The sequence below is a fragment of the Phodopus roborovskii genome, unplaced genomic scaffold, assembly GCF_943737965.1.
Source record: "Phodopus roborovskii unplaced genomic scaffold, PHOROB, whole genome shotgun sequence".
NCBI lineage: Eukaryota > Metazoa > Chordata > Mammalia > Rodentia > Cricetidae > Phodopus > Phodopus roborovskii.
The window spans coordinates 30547737-30567700 of NW_026125052.1; the positions used below are offsets into that span (position 1 = coordinate 30547737).

At 53.1% G+C, this 19964-nt stretch overlaps 1 long non-coding RNA gene and 3 other non-coding genes across 4 annotated transcripts; all 4 read left to right on the forward strand.

Moving 5' to 3' along the window:
* The first annotated feature begins 14653 nt into the window (after positions 1-14653).
* LOC127221558 (uncharacterized) lies at positions 14654-18917 on the forward strand. Its single transcript, XR_007834454.1, has 5 exons — positions 14654-14708; positions 15090-15290; positions 15615-15685; positions 17227-17275; positions 18660-18917. It is a non-coding gene; the product is annotated as an uncharacterized LOC127221558 (long non-coding RNA).
* Positions 15457-15532, forward strand: LOC127221923 (small nucleolar RNA R38). The gene has a single exon (XR_007834508.1). It is a non-coding gene; the product is annotated as a small nucleolar RNA R38 (small nucleolar RNA).
* LOC127221935 (small nucleolar RNA R38) lies at positions 17063-17142 on the forward strand. The gene has a single exon (XR_007834510.1). It is a non-coding gene; the product is annotated as a small nucleolar RNA R38 (small nucleolar RNA).
* On the forward strand, positions 17586-17661 carry LOC127221928 (small nucleolar RNA R38). Its single transcript, XR_007834509.1, has one exon. It is a non-coding gene; the product is annotated as a small nucleolar RNA R38 (small nucleolar RNA).
* Positions 18918-19964: the final 1047 nt, after the last annotated feature.

Consider the following 19964-nt stretch of genomic DNA (forward strand, 5'->3'; position numbering starts at 1 on the left):
GTGTCTGTGTCTGTGTGTGCATGCGTGTGTGTGCGTGTGTGTCTGTGTGTGTGTGCGTGTGTGTCTGTGTCTGTGTGTGTGTGCGTGTGTGTCTGTGTGTGCGCGCCTGTGTGTCTGTGTGTGTGTGCATGCGTGTCTGTGTGTGTGCCTGTGTGTGCATGTCTGTGTGTCTGTGTGTGTGTGGGTCCTTGCCATTGTCACTCCTTGTGTGGTGGGCAGGTTAGGTGGGAGAGGGAGGCCTTGCCCTCTCTTCTGGACCCATGCTGTGCTGCTTTGCTTCTGCGGCGGTCCCCAGGAGGACCTTCTGTAGAAGGGACAGGGAGCTGAGGGAGGCGGCAGGCGCCGGTCTGGGTTGATTTGCTCTGTTGTTGCCCCCCCCCCTTCCCTGCCAGCAACCGGCTCTGCAGCTCAGTTGCCTGAACCTCCAGTAGGATTCGCTGTCCAGTCCCCAATAGAAGGCGCAGGAGGAGCATGACATCATCAACACTGAGTACCATTGGCTGGGCAGGCCCTGCGCGCAGGACGCAGTCTCCAGTGGCCAGAAAGTTAACTCTTCCCTAGGTGGCAGCCATGTGGCTTTTTTTGGGGGGGGGGGAGGGCAAAGTTGTGTATTATTCTAGATGGTTGCTTCCCTACTTACCAAAGTCTTTTGAATAATAAGGGACCTCTATGCCCCTAAAAACACTGAAAAAGTAAAGCACTATCTCTCTATTACCTGTGTGTAAGACATTATGTGCCTGCCCATTGAATCCCTAGCATGAGAGACATCCTGACATCATCTCTCACTCCTAGTGAAAACAAAGGGCAAAAAAGATCTCCACGGATCTGGAGATTCAGGGCCCACTGGATGGAGGGTGCCCTTACCAACTTGCCCTCAGTCAGTATGGAAGGGTAAATATGTACCGTGACCCCTGACCCTGGAGTTGTTGACAGTGTTTACAAGGTTGCTGGGAAGTTCAGTGGAACCTAACTGCTGGGCCGGTGCTAGCCTGTTAATGCTAGCGGTACTCCTGGGATGCATACTCCTGGGATGCGATGCATACTCCTGGGATGCATACTCCTGAGATGCATACTCCTGAGATGCATACTCCTGAGATGCATACTCCTGAGATGCGATGCATACTCCTGAGATGCATACTCCTGGGATGCATACTCCTGAGATGCATACTCCTGAGATGCGATGCATACTCCTGAGATGCATACTCCTGAGATGCATACTCCTGAGATGCATACTCCTGGGATGCGATGCATACTCCTGGGATGCATACTCCTGAGATGCGATGCATACTCCTGGGATGCATACTCCTGAGATGCGATGCATACTCCTGGGATGCATACTCCTGGGATGCATATTCCTGAGATGCATACTCCTGGGATGCATACTCCTGAGATGCGATGCATACTCCTGAGATGCATACTCCTGGGATGCATATTCCTGAGATGCATACTCCTGAGATGCATACTCCTGAGATGCATACTCCTGAGATGCATACTCCTGGGATGCATACTCCTGAGATGCGATGCATACTCCTGAGATGCATACTCCTGGGATGCATACTCCTGGGATGCGATGCATACTCCTGAGATGCGATGCATACTCCTGGGATGCATACTCCTGAGATGCATACTCCTGAGATGCCTACTCCTGGGATGCATACTCCTGGGATGCATACTCTTGGGATGTGGGATGTGTACTCTAGAGATGCACACTCAATGGATGCTTTTATGCTTCCCTAGAATGTCCTTTCTCTTTCCTTCCTTCCTTTGTTTTAGGGGGTCTCACTATGTTGTCCTGGAACTTGCTATGCAGAGTAGGCTGGCTTTAACTGCTCAGATCTGCTTACCTCTCCTTCCTGAATGCTGGGATTAAAGGCGTGTGTTACTGCTCCCATCTCCCAAACTTTTCTTAGACAGTAATTCCAAATAACCTTAGGCTTAGTAAGATGTGGCTGTTTGTTTGTAATCACTCAGTGATGGCTGAGGAGATTTGAATGGGGGAACCAACTGACTTCCAAGTAGCTGCCTTGCTTGCATAAAAAATAGTCCTAGACCTCCTGACCAGAGAGAGAGGTCAAATCTAGGGACCACCTGGCCAAACCTAGTCTGGTTACCTCTTAACTCCTTGGCACCCAGTTACCTGGGCAAACTAATGTGACAATGAGACACCAATTGCTGGAGGGTGCTGCAGGGTTGGCTGGGGAGGGGCACAGGGGGAACAGGAGGGAGAGGAGAGCCCTACACACACAAGTTCTATGTCTCCATATTGACTCTGGTCCTTCCTTCTGTTCAGGGAGAAAGATCCTGTGAGGTAGGCCCTCACACCTTCAGGCAGCTCAGCTCTGGGCACTGTGACCCACCCGCCCAGACAGGTAAAGGCAGGCCCAGGAGCCCTGGAGGGCAGAGGGCAGGGCTGCAGTCCAGCCATGGGGGGGTATGGGCATGGGGGAGGCAGTCTATAGTTCTTGTGTTCGCTGGTGGAGGCTGTGTGAGGGTGAGTTTGTCTTGTGCTTGCCACTCATGCCTCGGGCCACAGGGCGACTGCTGGTTTGAAGAGAATCAAGTGTGGTCCTGACCATGCTTTCTAGGCTTGGAGATGAGGTGGCAGCTGAGCTATGTCCTAAGGGCTGTGCTCAGCTCTAAGGGAGAGGGTCTGGGATGGGCCACACTGAAATACACATCCCACCTCCGGGCATGGGAAGGGGCAGTGAGCTTTCTTGGCTTTCCGTTCTAGCTGGAGTCCTGGTTCACCTGCTACCCCAGGAGGATGCTGTGAGGCTGGGAGCAGCAGCATCACGGAGAATGGGAAAAGCAGCCGTAGAGAGGTAGGCTTTTCCCCCTACCCCACAGGTCCGCTCCTAGACAGGCCGTGACGATAGAGCTCCCCAGCAAGGCGCCTGCAGGAAGAGCATGGATGCTTGTGCTTCCTGAGCTCCCATTCCCGAGTTCCTATTCTGAGGAACCACCAGGCTGGGGAAGACTTTCCAGGCTCCCCCAGGCTAACTTCAGGGAAACTCAGCATCCCAGGCAAGGACCAGGGGCAAACAGAGTGCGAGAAGACTTGGGATGCCAGGGAAGGATAAATGGTAGCCTGGGCTCAGCCATGGGGGCTCCGGGGTTCGTTCTCCTATCCAATCCTGACCATAGCCCACAGACGAAAGTCCTAGCATCTATGATACACACTCAAGACGGCACCGGGAAAAGCCCATCCACCATCACCACACTGTTAGGTGGGGTTTCAAGCTCACCCCCTACTCGACTGCATCTGCTCGTCAGAAGGGGCTCTCTGTCAGCTCTGGAGCTGTTCCGTTAAACCCCTGTGGTCTAGGGCTGCGTCATGTCACTTTGCTGCAGTGATGTACATTCCTGTGGCATCTGCCTCTTTTCAGGCCCTAGAACTCAGCCTGTCATTGGCTGCTCTCCTGAAATTATCAGTAAGAAGGGCCAGCTGGATCTGTGGCACGTCTGCCTGAAGCTGGATGGGAGCAAACACCAGCTTGTGTTCTGAGTGTGCTCTGTGTGTGTCTGCGTGTGCGTGTGCACGCATGTGCGCGCTCCAGATGGGCGGCGGCGTGTGGGAAGGGAAAGCAAGCGTGGCACCTGTTTTTGTCGCTGTGCTGACTGCTCGGTAACTCAGTGGCAGCGTCTCTGCCCCCAGCAGCTCTGCCGTTTCTCCCTTTGCTGTCCTGTGCCGCCCAGTCCAGAGCGGAGGTAAAAGCACATTTCCGCTCCTGCTCCCAGATCCAGGCTTACCCTGCGGGCAGCTGCTCCTGACCGTCTGGGAGCCATTCATCCTCAAAAGCCACCCCCACCCCAAGCATCTCTCTCCCCATCCAGCCTCCCTATGCTTCTGCCTGGCCAGCCTCTGCCCCAGACTTTCAAGCCACAGAAGAAGCCCTAGACAGCAGGGTCTCGGGGCTACTCCACTTCCGTGGAGGGAGAGAAAGGGTGAGGGTTGCCGCAGCTGAGGGGAGCTACCTACTGGGAGAGGTTGCTGGTACTGCAGGGAGGCTGGCTTAGGCATGGACACAGGCAGTTGTGTGGGAGCTGCCCTCAGTAGGGCACAGAGGGGTGTGTGTGTGTGTGTGAGTGTGTGGATGTGTGTGAGTGTGAGAGTGTGTGGGTGTGTGTGAGTATGTGTGTGAGTGTGAGTGTGTATGGGTGTGTGTGAGGTGAGTGTGTGTGTCAGTGCGTGAGTGTGTGAGTGTGTGAGAGAGTGAATATGGGTGTGTGTGAGGTGAGTGTGTGTCAGTGTGTGGGTGCGTGAGTGTGTGAGTGTGATAGAGTGTGTATGGATGTGTGTGAGGTGAGTGTGAGTGCGTGTGTGAGTGTGAGTGGTGTGTGTGAGATGAGTGTGTGTGAGTGTGTGAGTGTGTGTGTCAGTGTGTGTGTGTGTGAGTGTGTGTGAGAGTGTGTGTCAGTGTGTGAGTGTGTGAGTGGTATGTGTGTGAGTGTGATAGAGTGTGTATGGATGTGTGTGAGGTGTGAGTGCGTGTGTGAGTGTGTGAGTGGTGTGTGAGTGTGAGGTGAATGTGTGTGAGTGTGTGTGACGTGAGTGTGAGTGTGAGAGAGTGTGTATGGATGTGGATGTGTGTGAGTGTGTGAGGTGAGTGTGTGTCAGTGTGTGTGTGTGTGTGTGTGTGTGTGTGGCGGGGTCACATCAGGGGAAAGAGCCTACCAGAGTGTCCACCTGACTCAGGCCATGAGCCTATGGCCGACGGTCAGCTCCTGTCAGCCCGTTTTTCTCGGGGAGACATGAGCCCTTCTAGCACGACAGGTCTGCCAGGCTGATGGCCAGGGGCACTGTTCCTGGGGGCCTGCCCATATCTGCTCTCTGATCCCAGCTTTGGCCTCATTCTCTATATTCACCACATTCCTGTCACATCACCCTTGATTCTGGTCTCTGCCATTTCCACGTTGCCCGCCTCCTTCCAATGGTCCAAGAAATTGTCAGGCCAAGGTCGCAGAGTGGTACAGGCTGCTCCCAGCCCTGACACACTTCCATAGGACAGCGCCTCTGCGGCACTGTTCTGCGAGTCTCCTCTGCAGATCCATTGCACACGAGGGAAGGACGAGGTTGGGATGGAAAGGGGCCAGGGGTGGGGGATGTGACTCCCTGGGCCCTGGCAGCTGGGGTGCCATGTGGGCTGGGAGGGAGGGGCCCTCTCCCCAGGGAGCAGACTGGCTTCGGTGAGAGCAGACTGTGTTTACACCTTCCCCGCACACCCTGCCCACGCTCGCTCGGCTTATTCCCAGGGCCTCTCCCACCCTGGGCTCTCTGTACAGTCTGCACATTTGTAGTCCCTGCTGATGATGTTCCTTCCCTCAGCTCGGAACTCCTCTGGCAAGGGTGTCCCCAACCAGGAGCCCTCCCTCATCCCAGAACTGGTCCACAGGAGGAGCCCTCTGTCTCCCGGAACTCCTCCACAGGAGATGCCCACTGCCCAGGTGCCCTCCCTGAGCCCACTAACTCCCATCACACAGGCCAAGTTTGATGGGGTGTCAATTAACTCTGGCCATGACACTGTCCTCACAGAGGCCAAGCCTTTTCCTTTCCCGTTTCCTTAGAAATAGCTGCTATTTGGAAATAGGAGCAGGAACATTCATGTGCTTGGTGGACAGAGAGCTAAGAGAGACAGGGCTGAGACAAAGAGATGAGTGGCTGCTGGTGTGGCTGCTGGTGTGGCTGCTGGTGTGTGGAGTGCTGGGTGCTGCTGTGGGTGCTGGTGTGGCTGCTGGTGTGGGTGCTGGCGTGGGTGCTGGTGTGGCTGCTGGTGTGGGTGCTGGCTGCTGGTGTGGCTGCTGGCGTGGCTGCTGGCGTGGCTGCTGGTGTGGCTGCTGGTGTGGGTGCTGGTGTGGGTGCTGCTGTGGGTGCTGGTGTGTGGGTGCTGGCTGCTGGTGTGGCTGCTGGTGTGGGTGCTGGTGTGGGTGCTGGTGTGTGGGTGCTGGGTGCTGGGTGCTGGTGTGGCTGCTGTTGTGGGTGCTGCCTCTGACAGGGTAATAAAAGGGACTGGAGCCAGGGCTCTGCTGCCACTCCATTCTCTGTGCTCTTGGGTAGGTTGTAGCGCGTCTCTGTTCCGTTTCTCATCCATAAGACAGAGCCAGTTGCTGTGAGGGTGAGCCAATGTGAGCGGTACTTAGAACAGTAGTGAGTGTCTGCGAGTCCCTGGCTCATCCCCTCCTCACCCCATCATACTCCCTTCCCTCTCTCCATACCCAGTGCAGCTGGATATGGGAAGAGGCAGAGGACAGGGGAGCTGGAGGGGCAGGTGAGGGCCTGTGTGTGCAGAAGGCCGGCCGTCTCAGCCCAGACCCTTCCCTACCTGTGACAGGCTTTGCTAACCTGTCTCAGCTGCTGAGGACAGGAGCCCATCACCCTGATAGCTCCCCTCCCTTGTCTGGATGCTAATCTCTCTGCTGGGGAGAGCCTGAGTGACAGGGCCGAAGGGCAGCAGCCTCAGCAGGGGGTGCTGCCGGCCGCTGCTGCTTCTGGGACTGACACTCGGGATTGCTGCGGGCCCCTCCTGGAGACGGGAGCGTGCCCAGAGAACGAGGTGCTGCAGTGTGTCCCGGCGGCTTCAGCAGCTGTCGGCGCCCTGTGCCACCCTAAAGTGCAGAGGCGGCTTTGGGGAGCTCACCCACCCCAAGTGTGTAAAGTGTGTATGGTGTGGAGTATGGCAGAATGCCGGCCAATCCCAGACTGTGTGAGACCTGGGGCCCAGTTAGAGGCAGGCCAGAGCAGGCCAGGGCGCTTCACTTCCCTGGCTCTGCGGGCCCTGCGGGCAGGCAGGGCTCTTCGCGGGGCTTTGCTGTTAAGGAGGAGAAGCCCAGGGCGTGAGGAAAGTGCTGTTTCTTTGTGAGCCAGAAAACAAGAAGGGCAGAGTGGCTATGCTGGATCTTACACTAACGATGCTAACGACACTAATGACAGTGTTGATAATGGCTAATATGGATCAGACACTTATTATACGCCAGGCACCGTGCCCAGTGCCTTATTTATAAGCTCGGTCTCATTGATGAGGCAGGAGCCGTTGTTAGCCTCATTTACCTAATAAGGCAAGTGAAGTTCACAGAATCTAGCCAAGGTCACAGCTGGCGGTGAGAGCCAGGACCCGTGCCTGAGAATCTGGTGCCAAGGCTGATGGCACGGAGGTCTTGAGTCTGGACATGAGGGCTGTGCAGAAATTCAGGGTGTGACCTACCCACAAGGACACAGGGCTTGGAGCTGTGGACCTGCCTGCCTGCCTGTCTGCAGGTGGGCCAGGGTTGCCGGGGTTTCCTGTTGAGCAGTGAGGAATGAGAAATGAGAAACAGGCTGCTGTTTTCAGGCACCTGTCAATCAAAGGCAGGCCAGATCCTGGGATGGGAAAGGCTAGTCCTTGCTTGCCAGCTAAGGACAGCAAGAAGAGCCCGGCCCAGCCCACCTCCGCCTCCTTAGGATCTGTGTGGGAAATGGGAAGTGGTGGCCCCTGGTGGGGGTGACAGGCAGCAGGGCCATCACAGTCACTTGCCACTCGTCCCTGGGGAGGGGTGACAGCCAGCAGCAGCCTGGCTGCAGAGGAGGAGGGCTGAGGGAGGCAGCAGCTCTGGCCTGTTTGTTTACCAGTGGGAGTGTGCAGGGCATGGGGTGCAAGAAGGTGGCTGCAGGGACCCACTGACCTCCATTAGGACCACAGACCCTCTCTGGGAGATACCTGTGCCTCCTGGGGGGGGGGGCGGTTAAGATCAAGGCATGGCTTTGAAAATGCAAACAAACAAAAGGATTTAATGACAGACTCTGAGCTTATGAGCCAGTCAAGGTGCCGGTCTCATTCCTATGCTGACATGCATGCACACACGCACGCACGCGCCGGCACACACACACACACACACACACACACACACACACACACACACTCAGATGCGTATTAAGCACTAAGAAAGTATGTATTCTTCTGTTTATTTACAAGGATGCAGCGAGAGGCCACCGCAGACAAATATCAAGAGTTTCTGGGAGCGATGCAGCAATGACAGCCGCCTTCCCTGCCCTGCTGCTTAGGGCCATGGGAAGATCCTGGCCAGGAAGTCTAGTTCTGCTGGCTCAGCTCTGCCAACTCAAATGACCTTTGTCCTCTAGACCTCAGTTTCCCCGTCAGAAAACACGTTAATTCTACATGGCCTGGTGCTGAGCCGCAAAGAAGTAAGGTCTCCTCGGGAAACGAGCTGGAGGGAGATGAAGCGAGGCAGCAGATGGTCTCCAGGTGCCCCCTGGATTGTGCCCACCGAGACAGGCTGTGGCGGACTGTGTGACCAACATTTATGAGGTGTCTGTGTGCAGGGTACAAAGCCAGACTTGGAGCACCTGTCAGATCCAACCAGAAACTGGACAAGATGTAAGAAACAGGCATGACAGCGGCTGGCACACTCAGTGACCCTGTGGCTGTCTCGGCCTCTGCTCAGAGACAACCCCTGACTGGTGCTCAGGGAAGAGACAGTGTGACATTCGTGGTGACACTTAGAAGCAGCAATGAAGATTCAACAGGACACAGAAAACACAAAGAGAAGAAGCAACTGCACTCCAGCAGAAGTAAACACAGACGCGTCAAGACTGGGAGGGAACATCGGCCCAGCAAGTGTCTGGAGACGAGTGGCTGGGCTGTGGCTCAGTGGTGGGGTGCTGGACTAGCACGTGCAAGGCCCGGGGTTCAGTCCTCGGTGCCACCCGCAACTAACAAACAAACCCCCGAACAAGCTCGACACTGCGGTGCACTTGGGAGCAGAGACAGGTGGAGCCCTGTGATTCTGAGGCCAGCCTGGTCTATACAATGAGCTTCAGGCTAGCCTGGTCTACACAGTGAGCTTCAGGCCAGCTTGGTCTACACAGGGAGCTTCAGGCTACAGAGTGAGACCCTGTCTCACAAACAAAACAAAAACCTAGAGTAGATACAGCCCCAAGGCAAAGTGTTGCTGCTCTTGCAGAGGACCAGGGTTCAGGTCTCAGGCCCCTCGCCCACCCCCGGGGCCACCCGCAGCAGTCTGTTACAGGTCTGATGCCCTCTTCTGAACTTGGAGGCTTCTCACATGTATGTGCTGCCCATGAACGTATGTAGACACATACGCACACATATAAAAGTAAGGAAATAAAATAGTTTTAAAAATAGAATGAAGAACTTGTACAGCTCAGGGGCTGGAGAGCCGGCTCAGTAGTTACAGCTGCTCTTCAGGAGACTGGAGTTCCATTCCCAGGATCCATGTGGCGGCTCACAACTCCTGTAACTCTAGTTCCAGGGACTCTTAAAAGAACTTTTACAAAAAACAAAACAAGCCGGGCAGTGATGCCTCACGGCTTTAATCTCAGCACTTGGGAGGCAGGCGGATCTCCGAGTTCAGGGCCAGGACAGCCAGGGCAACACAGAGAAGCTCTTGTCTTGAAAAACCAAAAGTAAACCAAACCAACACTTTTACAGTTCAACAGTTAGCACATTTTTTAAGGGGGGGAGGGGAGGGCAATCGATAGGGCAGAGTAGGGAGGGATGGTTGACCCAGGCCAGGGCTGGATATGGGAACTGACTGTAAAAGCAACAGCAACATAAAAAAGCATACGGGCTCTCAGGGTAGTAAAAGGTTTCGAATCTTATTGGGATTACGCTTGTATGCATGCGTTTGCTTACTGGACCCTAGCAGTGAATTTTGAATGTGTTTTATACCTCAGTAAAGATGGCTTACAGGGTAAAAGCAAATCAAGAGTGGATACCTAATCATTATTTCCTCATAGTCGGGCAAAAAAGAAAAAAAAAAGTAAGATATAAGCAAACGTGGCGCTGGCCTCTAATGCCAGACGCCGACAAGTTCAAAGTCAGACTGTTCAACTTCAGTGAAATCCAAAAAGAGTGGAGGGGCACTTGTCTTGGCTGGATAAGCCCCGGGTTCAATGCCTGAAAGGGAGCGGGGAGGAGGAAGGAAATTATGACGCGTCTGCTCAGCAGTTAAATGCCAAGTTGCTTTCAGAGGACTCCGGTTCAGGTACAGCATCCACATCACGTGCTCACTACCATCTGATGCGCCGTTGCCTCTGTGGCATCTGCACACGCAGTGCATGTAAACTCAAGCAGGCATACACACGTGCCCATAAATATAAATATAGCGGGATAACGAATGTTATGAGAGTTCCCACGTGGCGCACTTACTTTGCGCCGGGCGCTGTATAAGTGCTTTGGATATGCAGTCTTAAGACAGTCAATCCTGTGCGTTCATCCTCCTCCTCCCTTGCTGTAAAGATGAGGCTAGAGACAGTGCAGTGGCGCACGCCTTTGATCCCAGAAACCCGGCTGCAGAGGCAAGCAGATCTCTGTGAGTTCGAGGCCAGCCTGGTCTACTGAGTTCCGGAACAAGCAGAGCTACACAGTGAGGCCCTGTCTTGCAAAACAAAACAAAAACAGACAAACAAAAAAGAGAGATGAGGCTAGAGGTAGGTGAGTAACCTGCCCAGAGTTATTCAAGCTGGGTTCAGTTGCGCTAGGCTGGTCTGATATCACTGCACATGCTAAACCACCTGCTGGAATCTCATCTTAAACAGAAAGCAGAGAAGGGGAGGAGGGGACGGGAAGTCAAAGCAAAGGGAACAGACACCATCACAAGCAAAGCTTACGCAACATGGAGAAGGCAGGATTTCCGGGAATGGGGAGACATGTCCAGGAAACAGATGAGGTCCAGACAATATCTCACATTCTTCACATTTGTTTATTTTCAAAAATCTGTCTTTAAGTACAGATTTTACTAGAGGGAACAACTTTGCAGATAGGGTGGCTTCTCCTACGTGTGCTTCGTTTTTTGTTTGTTGAAACAGAATCTCATCGTGTAGCTCTGGATGGCCTCAAACTCACAGAGGTCCACCTGCCTCTGCCTCCTGAGTGCTGGGATTAAAGGCGTGCGCCACCATGCTCAGCTTCTTCCAGGGAACTCTTTATGAAGACGTGGCAAATGTCACTATCATTTATCATGATTGACAGAACTCCAACTTGAAACGATTTAAGCCATGACATGTTTCTTGTATCTCATGTTCTGAATGTCATTGGAACTTTTAAGGCATATCCTACTTACAGAAATAACATGAAAGTCTCCAAAAAAATGAGAGGTAAAAGCCAAGGGCTTCAGGACTGGCTATCTGAGCAGCTTGCCGGCAGCCTCAAGGACCCCTTCTTTCCAATCCATCTTCAGAGGCATTTTTGGCTCTTGCTTTGAAGGAAGTCTTACAGATTCCAGGCGGCTGTGGCAAGCCCAAGCATCCCATCTCTACAGTGTCCCAGAGCCAGAAGAGAGGCTGTTGTTTCTAAAGAATTCCCCAAACTTGGCTAGAATTGTATTGGAGACAAGATGGAGTTAGACCAGCTTCCAGGCCAGCCACCAGCATGCCTGCATGAAGACAGACTTCCTGTGAAATCAAATAACTGTTGTTGCTGCTTCAATGTAAGCAGCCCTCTGCCAGGAGGACACTCCCAGCCCCTCCTTCACAGTCTCATCAATAAAATCACAGGTTCCCTTTGGAGCGAAGAAGGGACTCTCAAGGCTGCTTTCTTGCTGGGGGTTTCAGATGCCACGCCAGTGCCAGCGCAGCGGGCCAGCCAGTGGTTGACCTCCCCACCCCCTCACCCCGTGCACGCCGCTGGGGTTGGGTCTCTCAAGGCACTGGGGCCATAGTCAGCTTGTCCACTTGTGACGATTAGCACTGGACTGTGGTTCTCTACAATGGTAACAGTGACCCGCACTAGTCTCGTAAAATGGCTACAGGGCACGCCACTCAGATGGTGCTGGGTCTCAGCAGCCAGCGGGGTGCAGATGAGGTCACAGGAATGAAGGTTAGCACTTCATTCTGAGCAGCTCCATCCTCGGCCGCTCATTCAGGAATCAAGATGCACTCTTTGAAGTCTCTCCAGTTATTTCTAGACTGCCTACACAGTTGTGCCTCGTGTGAGCTCAGGCACAAGGCCTCTTGGAGTCTGCTCCAGCCTCTTGGCCACTGCCCAGCTTGCTGGTGGCAACCCCAGCGCTTGTGTGTCTGGCGGGTCCATGATGTACAAACGAACTGTGCAGGGGAAAGTGTGTCCTGTCGGGTAGGGAACCCACGCACGCACGCACTTGTGGCAGAGGGAGGCGCTAGGAACAGAGGCCTCTCTCTTCGCTAGCTGGCAATTAGCAATCCCCCACCCCAATGCTGCTAGAGCCCAAAACCTCACAGTCAGTCTCCCATTAGGTGGCTCCTACAGATGCTCACCTTCACTCTGCCTCCTTGTGGCTCACACCAACAAAAGCAGGTGCTCGGCATTCCTCAGTCAACATTGTTTTAATTAGTCTCCAACTACAGAAAATCTGCAGCTGGGGACAAGGTTCATTTGGCAAAGTACTTGCCACCCAGACAGGGGACATGAGCCCAGATCCCCGACACTCACACAAGAAGCCAGCTGCAGGGGCTGGAGAAATGGCTCGGTTGCTCTTCGGGAAGACCCAGGTTCTCTTCCCAGAAACTTCACAACTGCAACTCCCTTTTCAGCGGCAATCTGACATACATGCAGGAAAAACATCCCCCACACCCCACCCCCTCCACACACACAAAATAAACAAACAGAACACAAGGATAAACTGAGTAAGGTAGCCCATGCCTGTAATCCGCCCCTGGATCTCACTGGCCAGTCAGTCTAGCCAAATCGGCAAGCTCTAGGTTTAATGGGAGATTTTTTTTTTCTGTAAGTAAATAAATGAGTGAATAAATAAGGTGGGGGATGTTTGAGAACCCAAGTTGATCTCTGACCTCTATGTCACCTGCAAACATATTACACACATACTTTAAAAGGCCCCCAACCCCCCCCCCCCCGTTCTTCCTCTCGCCTTAGGAAAGGTCTTCCATATTAGATCAACTCACTCTGGGTACGGAGCAGCTTAGTGGAAAGCATGAACCCCTCAGGCCGAGATCAAACCAAGGGTGCCACACTAGAGACTTTAAATAGTAACCTCGTCTCTCGGCACGTACTTCCTCATCTGGCAAGCAGGGTGAGGATGGCAGTGCTTCCTAGATTGTGAGGACCAAAGGACGCAACACAGTGAACGGCCCCCTGGCAAATGCCACCGAGCACTGACTACTGTTGCCATCTTGTCGGCAGAACAATTCCCTCGGCAAGCCTCAAGTGAAAGAACTTAGTGTGCTGGGAGAAAATGCATCCTTCCTTTCAGACAAAATAATCGAGGGTAAGACAGGCAAATTCAAGGGCCTGTGTTCTTGCTGAATAAATTAGTGATTATCTCCTTGGAACATTCTGTGAGAAGACAGCCAAACATGAAACCCAGCACTGTGAAGAAATTAAGAAGAAAATATTAAGCTCAGTCCCCTTGCTCATGAAGCATTCACAATCAAATTAAAGGAGATAAATGTAAGCAAATATGGCCGTGGAGAGTATGTGTTGGCAACAGATTTCCACATTAAAAAAATGGTACAGGCTAAATGCTACAGAGTCCTATTCCAGGAGAATGGGTAAGCGTTATGAATACAAGGCCTCTCTGATCTTGCAAATTTAAGATTCTAAAGAGGTGTAAGCTCTGGCCCGACCTTGCCATTTTGCCCTATTTAAAAAAAAAAAAAAAAATGAAGCCAGGATAGTGACTGAAGGTGACACTCAGAAAGGCATGGAAAGAAAACCTTGGGGACATGACTAGGAAAACCGGCTCCTCATTTAGGAGTCTGGTTGGGAGTCTCTCGCTAACAGAGAAGCAAGATTCTGGCTCAATGGCCGATCACTTAGGGCCCCTGCTCCCTTCTCAGATGTGAAACTACAGTTTTCTCCACTCTCACCAGAGACCAAGCCCGTCTCCGAGGACACAAACTAAACCTTGATAAGCGACCCCTAGTGGCATCTGGACCGCAGTCCACCCACCTCACTCAGCAAGAGAGCAACAAAGTGGGGAGGGGAGGTCTCCTAGCAACCGTTCGAGGTGTAACCCAAGAGCCACCAAAACAGCACACGTGGCAGATACTAAGGCGACTGGTTGCAACCCTGAGCTGAGCCCATTCCCACACTGGGGTATGTCGTTCTTCTGGGCGCCTCTCCTTCCCCTAACCCTCACGCTCAACACCTCTGTCCAAATCATTTTATCCCCAGCTCATATGGCCCCGAGGTCGGCTGTCACTGCAGGCGAGGTCCCCTCGGGCTCCTGGGGGTGACAGCCTGGAGCTGGGGCTCTCCCGTCAGGAACCGTGTCCTCCGCAGGCTCGAGCGCCCCCTGCCGCTTGCACCCGCTCGCCCCCCGTCTCCGACGCAGCTGGCGAGTCCCTGCAAAGCCAAGCGACGCCTCTGCACCCCAGCTAAAACGCGCAGAGCGGTTAACGACGAGCCTCGGTTTCCTCGTCGGTCCCTGCGCCCTCAAACATTCTCCGCCTCCCCGGCCTTAGCCAGGGACCGCCGAGGTTGCCCACAGAACCGAACTTCCCACCCCAGGAACCTCTGCTGCCCCTGGTGGCGGCCACCACCCTTACCCCTTCTCTGCACTCTCGGCAACGGTTGGTTTAGAACTACATTTCCCATCAGGCCCTCCTCAGCATCGCGAGAGCGCCGGCGAGACTCGGGTGGGAAGACCGCGCGCAGGCGCAGCGGCGCCCTTTCCGGGGTGGGCCGCCGCGTGTGTGGGAGCCATGGCCGCTTGGGTCCGTGGTGCACTCGCTGGACGGGCTGGGGCGTTGCGTGCTGGTAAGCTGCGGAAGAGGGGAAATGCCTGGTCCCTCCTCCTCGTGCTCCGGAGCCCTTCCCCCGCTTTGCTGTTAAGGTGTTAAGCCCGGGGTTCTGTGTTACGAAAGCGTTTTCCGGGCTGTGGGACGTCTTATGTGGCAGAGGACTGAAGCCCGTTTTAGGCTTCCAGTTCCCGCCTTGTGGGGCTCCTTCCAGCCCCCGGGCCTCGCAGCCAGCCACGCGCGGGGCATGCGGCCCTGGGGTGCTCGAGGGTGCTGGCCTTCCATTCCATGCCTTGTCGCGTGCAAACGGGTGCCGCCCGCCGGAAGTGCCTGCCGTTGTGTAGAGACCGCAGGACCCGTGGTTTTACAGATGGCATGGTTTTCTTTTTCCTTCTCGAAGGCGTGCCTCTGGCACCTGTAGAGACGCCGGGCGAGCAAAGCTTCAGGTGCCATCTCAGGAGTAGCGGCCTGGTTCCCAAGCGCTCACGGACCGGTGTGGCCGCCGAGTGAGTGGGGAGGCGGAGATGGACGGTGGGCGTCTGCTGCGTGCGCACTTCCGAAGTCCCGCTAGAAGCGCGTGTTGAGCCGTGATCCCCCTTCGGTAAGAGTTTCTCCCCAGTCTAGAAGAGGGGCTGTGCCAGTGTGACTTGGGGCCGCCAAGTGTCACTCCTGAAGTCAGCAGGGATGACACAGTGGACGGGACGAAGGAAGGGGAGATACTTGGAACATGAGTTTGGGGTTGGCTGGGATTTAGGAGTGTTCATTGGTTGAGCCGAGGATGATGTAGTTATCCCTGGCTGAAATGGCATCTTTTGTGAAGGATTGTGGTTTCCTGAGGCTCAACTTCTTAACACCTGTTTGGAGAGCAAACGGCACAGGGTTGCTTCTGTTAGAATGAACTCCCTTGTCTTAATTTCTCTTTTAGATTGGAGTTGTCTCCTGGAGATGACGTCATGAGATGTGGCACATGGGAACTTAGTGCCAGTGCCGTGTGTGGTAAGACTTTCTCATAGAGTGGCAGGGGTTGGGTTGCCTGGAAGGATTGTTAAATTTGCGGGGGTGGGGGGAAGAAACACGGGACCTAACTGCCCTCATAAGCTGTGTTTAACATGTGAGAATGTAAGAGCATCCCCCACTTTGCTGCCATGTAGACTGAGGCTTAGGGGATTCTGCCCAAAGTTACATAAGCAGCTACTGGCTTCCAGGGGACATCTAATTGATGCTGGGTGACTGTCCTTCAAGGCACAGGGCCACCATTAGAAAGACTTATACCCAACTTGTCAGTAGAGCTGAGGTTAAGGAACTCCTATAAACTGCATTTATAGTTTTCTGGTGGGGGCGTTGGGATAGAGGTCAAACCTTAGAGCCTTGTGCTTACGTAAAGATTGTATTTCTTTTGCATGTGCCATGGCATGTGTTTATTAGTCAGGATGACTCGGCCTGAGTTTTTGTTTCAGCTCCTTTATGTGCTGAGCTGGAATTGCATTTTAGGTTAAAGATTTTGGCCTGCTAGCTGATAGTGGCACAGAACCCTGTGTCTTTTGAAAAAGCAGAATTAATGGTTCCTAAACCTTATTGTATCTCCCAACACCTAAAAAGCATTTCCTGGGTCCACCTCTGCTGGTGAATGCGAATGGTTCTGGAATGGAATGAAGAACCTTGTGGGAAGTCTGAGAGCAGGCAGACAGAAACAGTTTGATGATCTGTTCTACTTTGTACTTTGGGATCCTCATACAGCAAGATTAGAGTGCCGGCTATTTTAAGAGGCTCTTGGCGTAGATTTCTGATCTTAGTCTAAACAGAAAACCTCATGTTTGCTTTTGTACATGTAGATGGGAAGGAGAAACTGTATGATGTCATCTTTTGGTAGCAGCTGTGACAGGTGGCTGTCCTTCAGTGGGCCAGTTGAAGTAGTGGGTGACCTAAACCATTTTAGGCATTCCTATGGTGGGCTGGAAGAGCATGTCAAAAACTGTGGCTCAGTGATAAGATGGATGCTGCTGGGAGTGATCTTTTCCCACCCTGAGGCCTGTAGCCTGAGTTCACCTTGAATTTGCTGTGTAGCACAGGTCAGGTTCAAACTCAGTAGTTCTTGCCTTGGCTGCTTAATGTTCGGGACCCTGTCTTTAAGAGGACAGGAGTGGCTAGAGAAAAGGCTCAGGCTGAGAGCACCTGCTTTTGCTGAGGGCCTGGGTTCATTTCCCAGCATGCACTTCAGGCAGCCAACCGCCTGTAATCACACTTCTAGGGGATCCAACACCCTCTTCTGGTCTCTACAGGCACTAGGCACATGATGCACATATGTACATGTATGTATGTACATGTGAAAATGTCTTTTTTGAAAGATTTCTCAGGCTGGTAGGCCTGTGGGAGCTGAGTGCATGATGATGTAAAGTTATCCCTGTCTGAAGGTCAAGGGGCCTCTCTGTGGAACATGGATATCTGAAACTCAGCTTCCCGGGCTTGACCGGCAGCTCCCGGCATGGTTTTCCTGTGAGTTGCTTTAGACTTAACCTTGTATGTTTCCTTATCACCAGGTACAGGCCAAGTCTCTGGGGTGGAAAGGGATGCTGTGGCAGCCACCAGGTAACTATCCTGCCCCTGGGTCAGAAGGGTGGAGGGCAGTGCTTCTATGCCTTACTCTGCGTTGTGCGGGGTGAGGTGGCTCCCTTGTGACAAAAGAAGCCATTGCTTTCCCTGTAACCCCCTTTAGTTCGAGACAGGCTCTTACTGTTTAGCCCCAGGTGGGACTCGATATGTAGACCTGGGTGACCTCAAACTCACAGAGGCCCACCTGCTTCTGCCTATCAGGTGCTGGGATTAAAGGTTTCTTCACCGTGCCTGGCCCGTCTTTGTGGTTTTATGTTCCCATTTTGTTTTCGTTCCAAAAAAGCTCATAAGCCTGTGATGGATGTTAGTTATCCCTGTCTGAAAATTTCAGCTGAGGGAAAATACTATGTTCTGAGGCTTAGGGGTGTGGCTCCATGCTTGAAGAAATTCGAGCTTTATAAGGGGTTGAGTGGACCCCATAGAGAGCTATGTGCCCTGCTGGGACCTGATGTGTGCCAGCCTGGTTGCCCTGTAACCCTCTCCCTTGAGTGATGGCTCTGAGGGCAGAGCCCCCGAGTTAGCAGAAATGGGCATGTTGCCAGGGCTCATTTTGTACTTACTGTGGAGTGAACGGTTGCTTGTCACATATTTCTAGAAAAAGAATGTGCTCTTTTGAAGGAGACAGGAATGTAAGGCTTGTGCCATGAGAATGCTTAATGACTCTGTCCTTGGCACCACAGCAGTCCTGACATTTAGGGGAAAGAGGGTGCTGGGACCCTGGCAGCCTTCAGTACAGATTCTGTCCTGTGTGAATGTCATGGTTGCTTGACGGGCCGCAGAGGAGCAGGAGAGAAACAAGTGGCACCGGGTTGGACCGTGCCCTAGTAACAGTTTCAGTGACATTTTCAAATGCCCTCAGGTTGTGCTTTCCTGTGGAAACTGGTAGGTGTGTAAAGCTTTTCTACTTGTCACTTTTTTCGAGGCAGGGTTTCTGTCCTGGAACTCACTGTGTAGACCAGGCTGGCCTCAAACCCCCAGAGATCCTCCTGCCTCTGCCTCCCGAGTAGTGGGACTAAAGGTGTGCGCCATCATGTTCTGTTTCATCACCTAAAGTAACTGCATTTGGGTGAGATTCACAGGCCATAGCCTGTAGGGGAGCAGGTCTGCTTGGCTCTGCTCCCCTGTGGACTGTCACCAGAAACTTCTCCTGTCTCCTTAAAAACAAAAAAGCAAAAAACTAACTAGTTACAAACCTGTTAATCAGCCTGGGTTGTCAGTCCCGCCTGTGGCCTGTGCACACAATGCCTTCTAAATGACAGGGGCAGGAGCCCCAGGCTGATTGTGCTGGTTCCCACATTCCTCACTTTGGAGTCACTCCACCGGCCGCTTCCTTCACTTGTTTTTCCTTTTTTGTTTCCAGGTTACTACTACCCTGTGTGCCCTGCTGTGTAGACTTTAATCTCCCAGAGAGAGTGTCATCAAAGGACCTTGGAGTTTGGTCTGCAGAAGTAGCCAGGAGTCAAATGACTGCAGTCAGCCTGGGAAGCCTCTGGCAGCCAGCAGTGGAGGCACTGGGGAGGCAGGGGCTGCTCCCAGAAAAGCATTTCTCACAGTGCCTTTCCTGGGAAGTTGATGTTGGGCTTTGTGTTTTGAAGCACAAATAAACCTTAATAAAATTTAAGTCAACTAGCATTGTGAATGTGAGATCGAGACTTAAAAACACTAGGGGGGGGGTGTTCTAGAATAACACTTGAACCTGACTGCAGAAAATCAAGATGTTTTCTATTGACCTGGTACTTAAATCATAGGTTGCCGATTAACATTACCTAACTCCATCAAGGACGGGTTTGAGAGATGACTTTAAGTTCAATTCCAGTACGCACGACCTGTAACCCCTTTTCTAGCCATCATGGGTACCAGGCATGCAAGTGATACACAGACCAACAATGAGGGCAAAACTCACACATCAAAATAGGTCTTATAAAAATAATCCAGTCTGGTGGTGGTGGCGGCGGCGGCGGCGGCGGCGGCGGCGGCGGCGGCGGCGGCGGCGGCGCACGCCTTTAATCCCAACTCTCGGGAGGCAGAGGCAGGTGGATCTCTTTGAGTTGAAGGCACCTTGGTCTACAGAGCGAGTGCCAGGACAGCTAGGGACAAAGGAACCTGTCTTCAAAAAAAAAAGTGGCTCACATAAAAGTACTGCTAAGGGGTCTGCACTATAGACCAAAGGGTGCTGGGAAATGTGGGTTGTCAGGACAGTCCGCTGGGAGGGACTGAGATGGGACCCTGAGAGTCTGTTTACCCCCTTTCTAACGCCCACACAGCAAAGCTGCTTTTCCCAGGCTGGCCTAAGCTCATTACCCCTCACCACCTGTCTCAACCTCCCCAGTCCTGCGATTGCAGATGGGAGCTGCCATGGCCACTGTCAGGTGAGGCATGCACTGCTACATGCTATGCCTGGCTGACCTTGTAGACCAAACCAGACAAACCATCTGCCTCTGCTTGGAATGTAGGTGCACACTACCCCTCCCAGCTGTCCCAAAGTTTTTAGGTCATTGATAACAAGTTTATCCCCACCAGTTTCCCCAAAGAACCAAACATCTTCAGCCTTCGGTAGTTGGCCGGTGTGGGCGTGCTGCTTTGGGTGGTTTGGATACCCACTCTCCCCGCCCCACCCCCAGTCACACACTTTTGGGGTTGTGTGATTTTTCGGTTGGATAAGAGC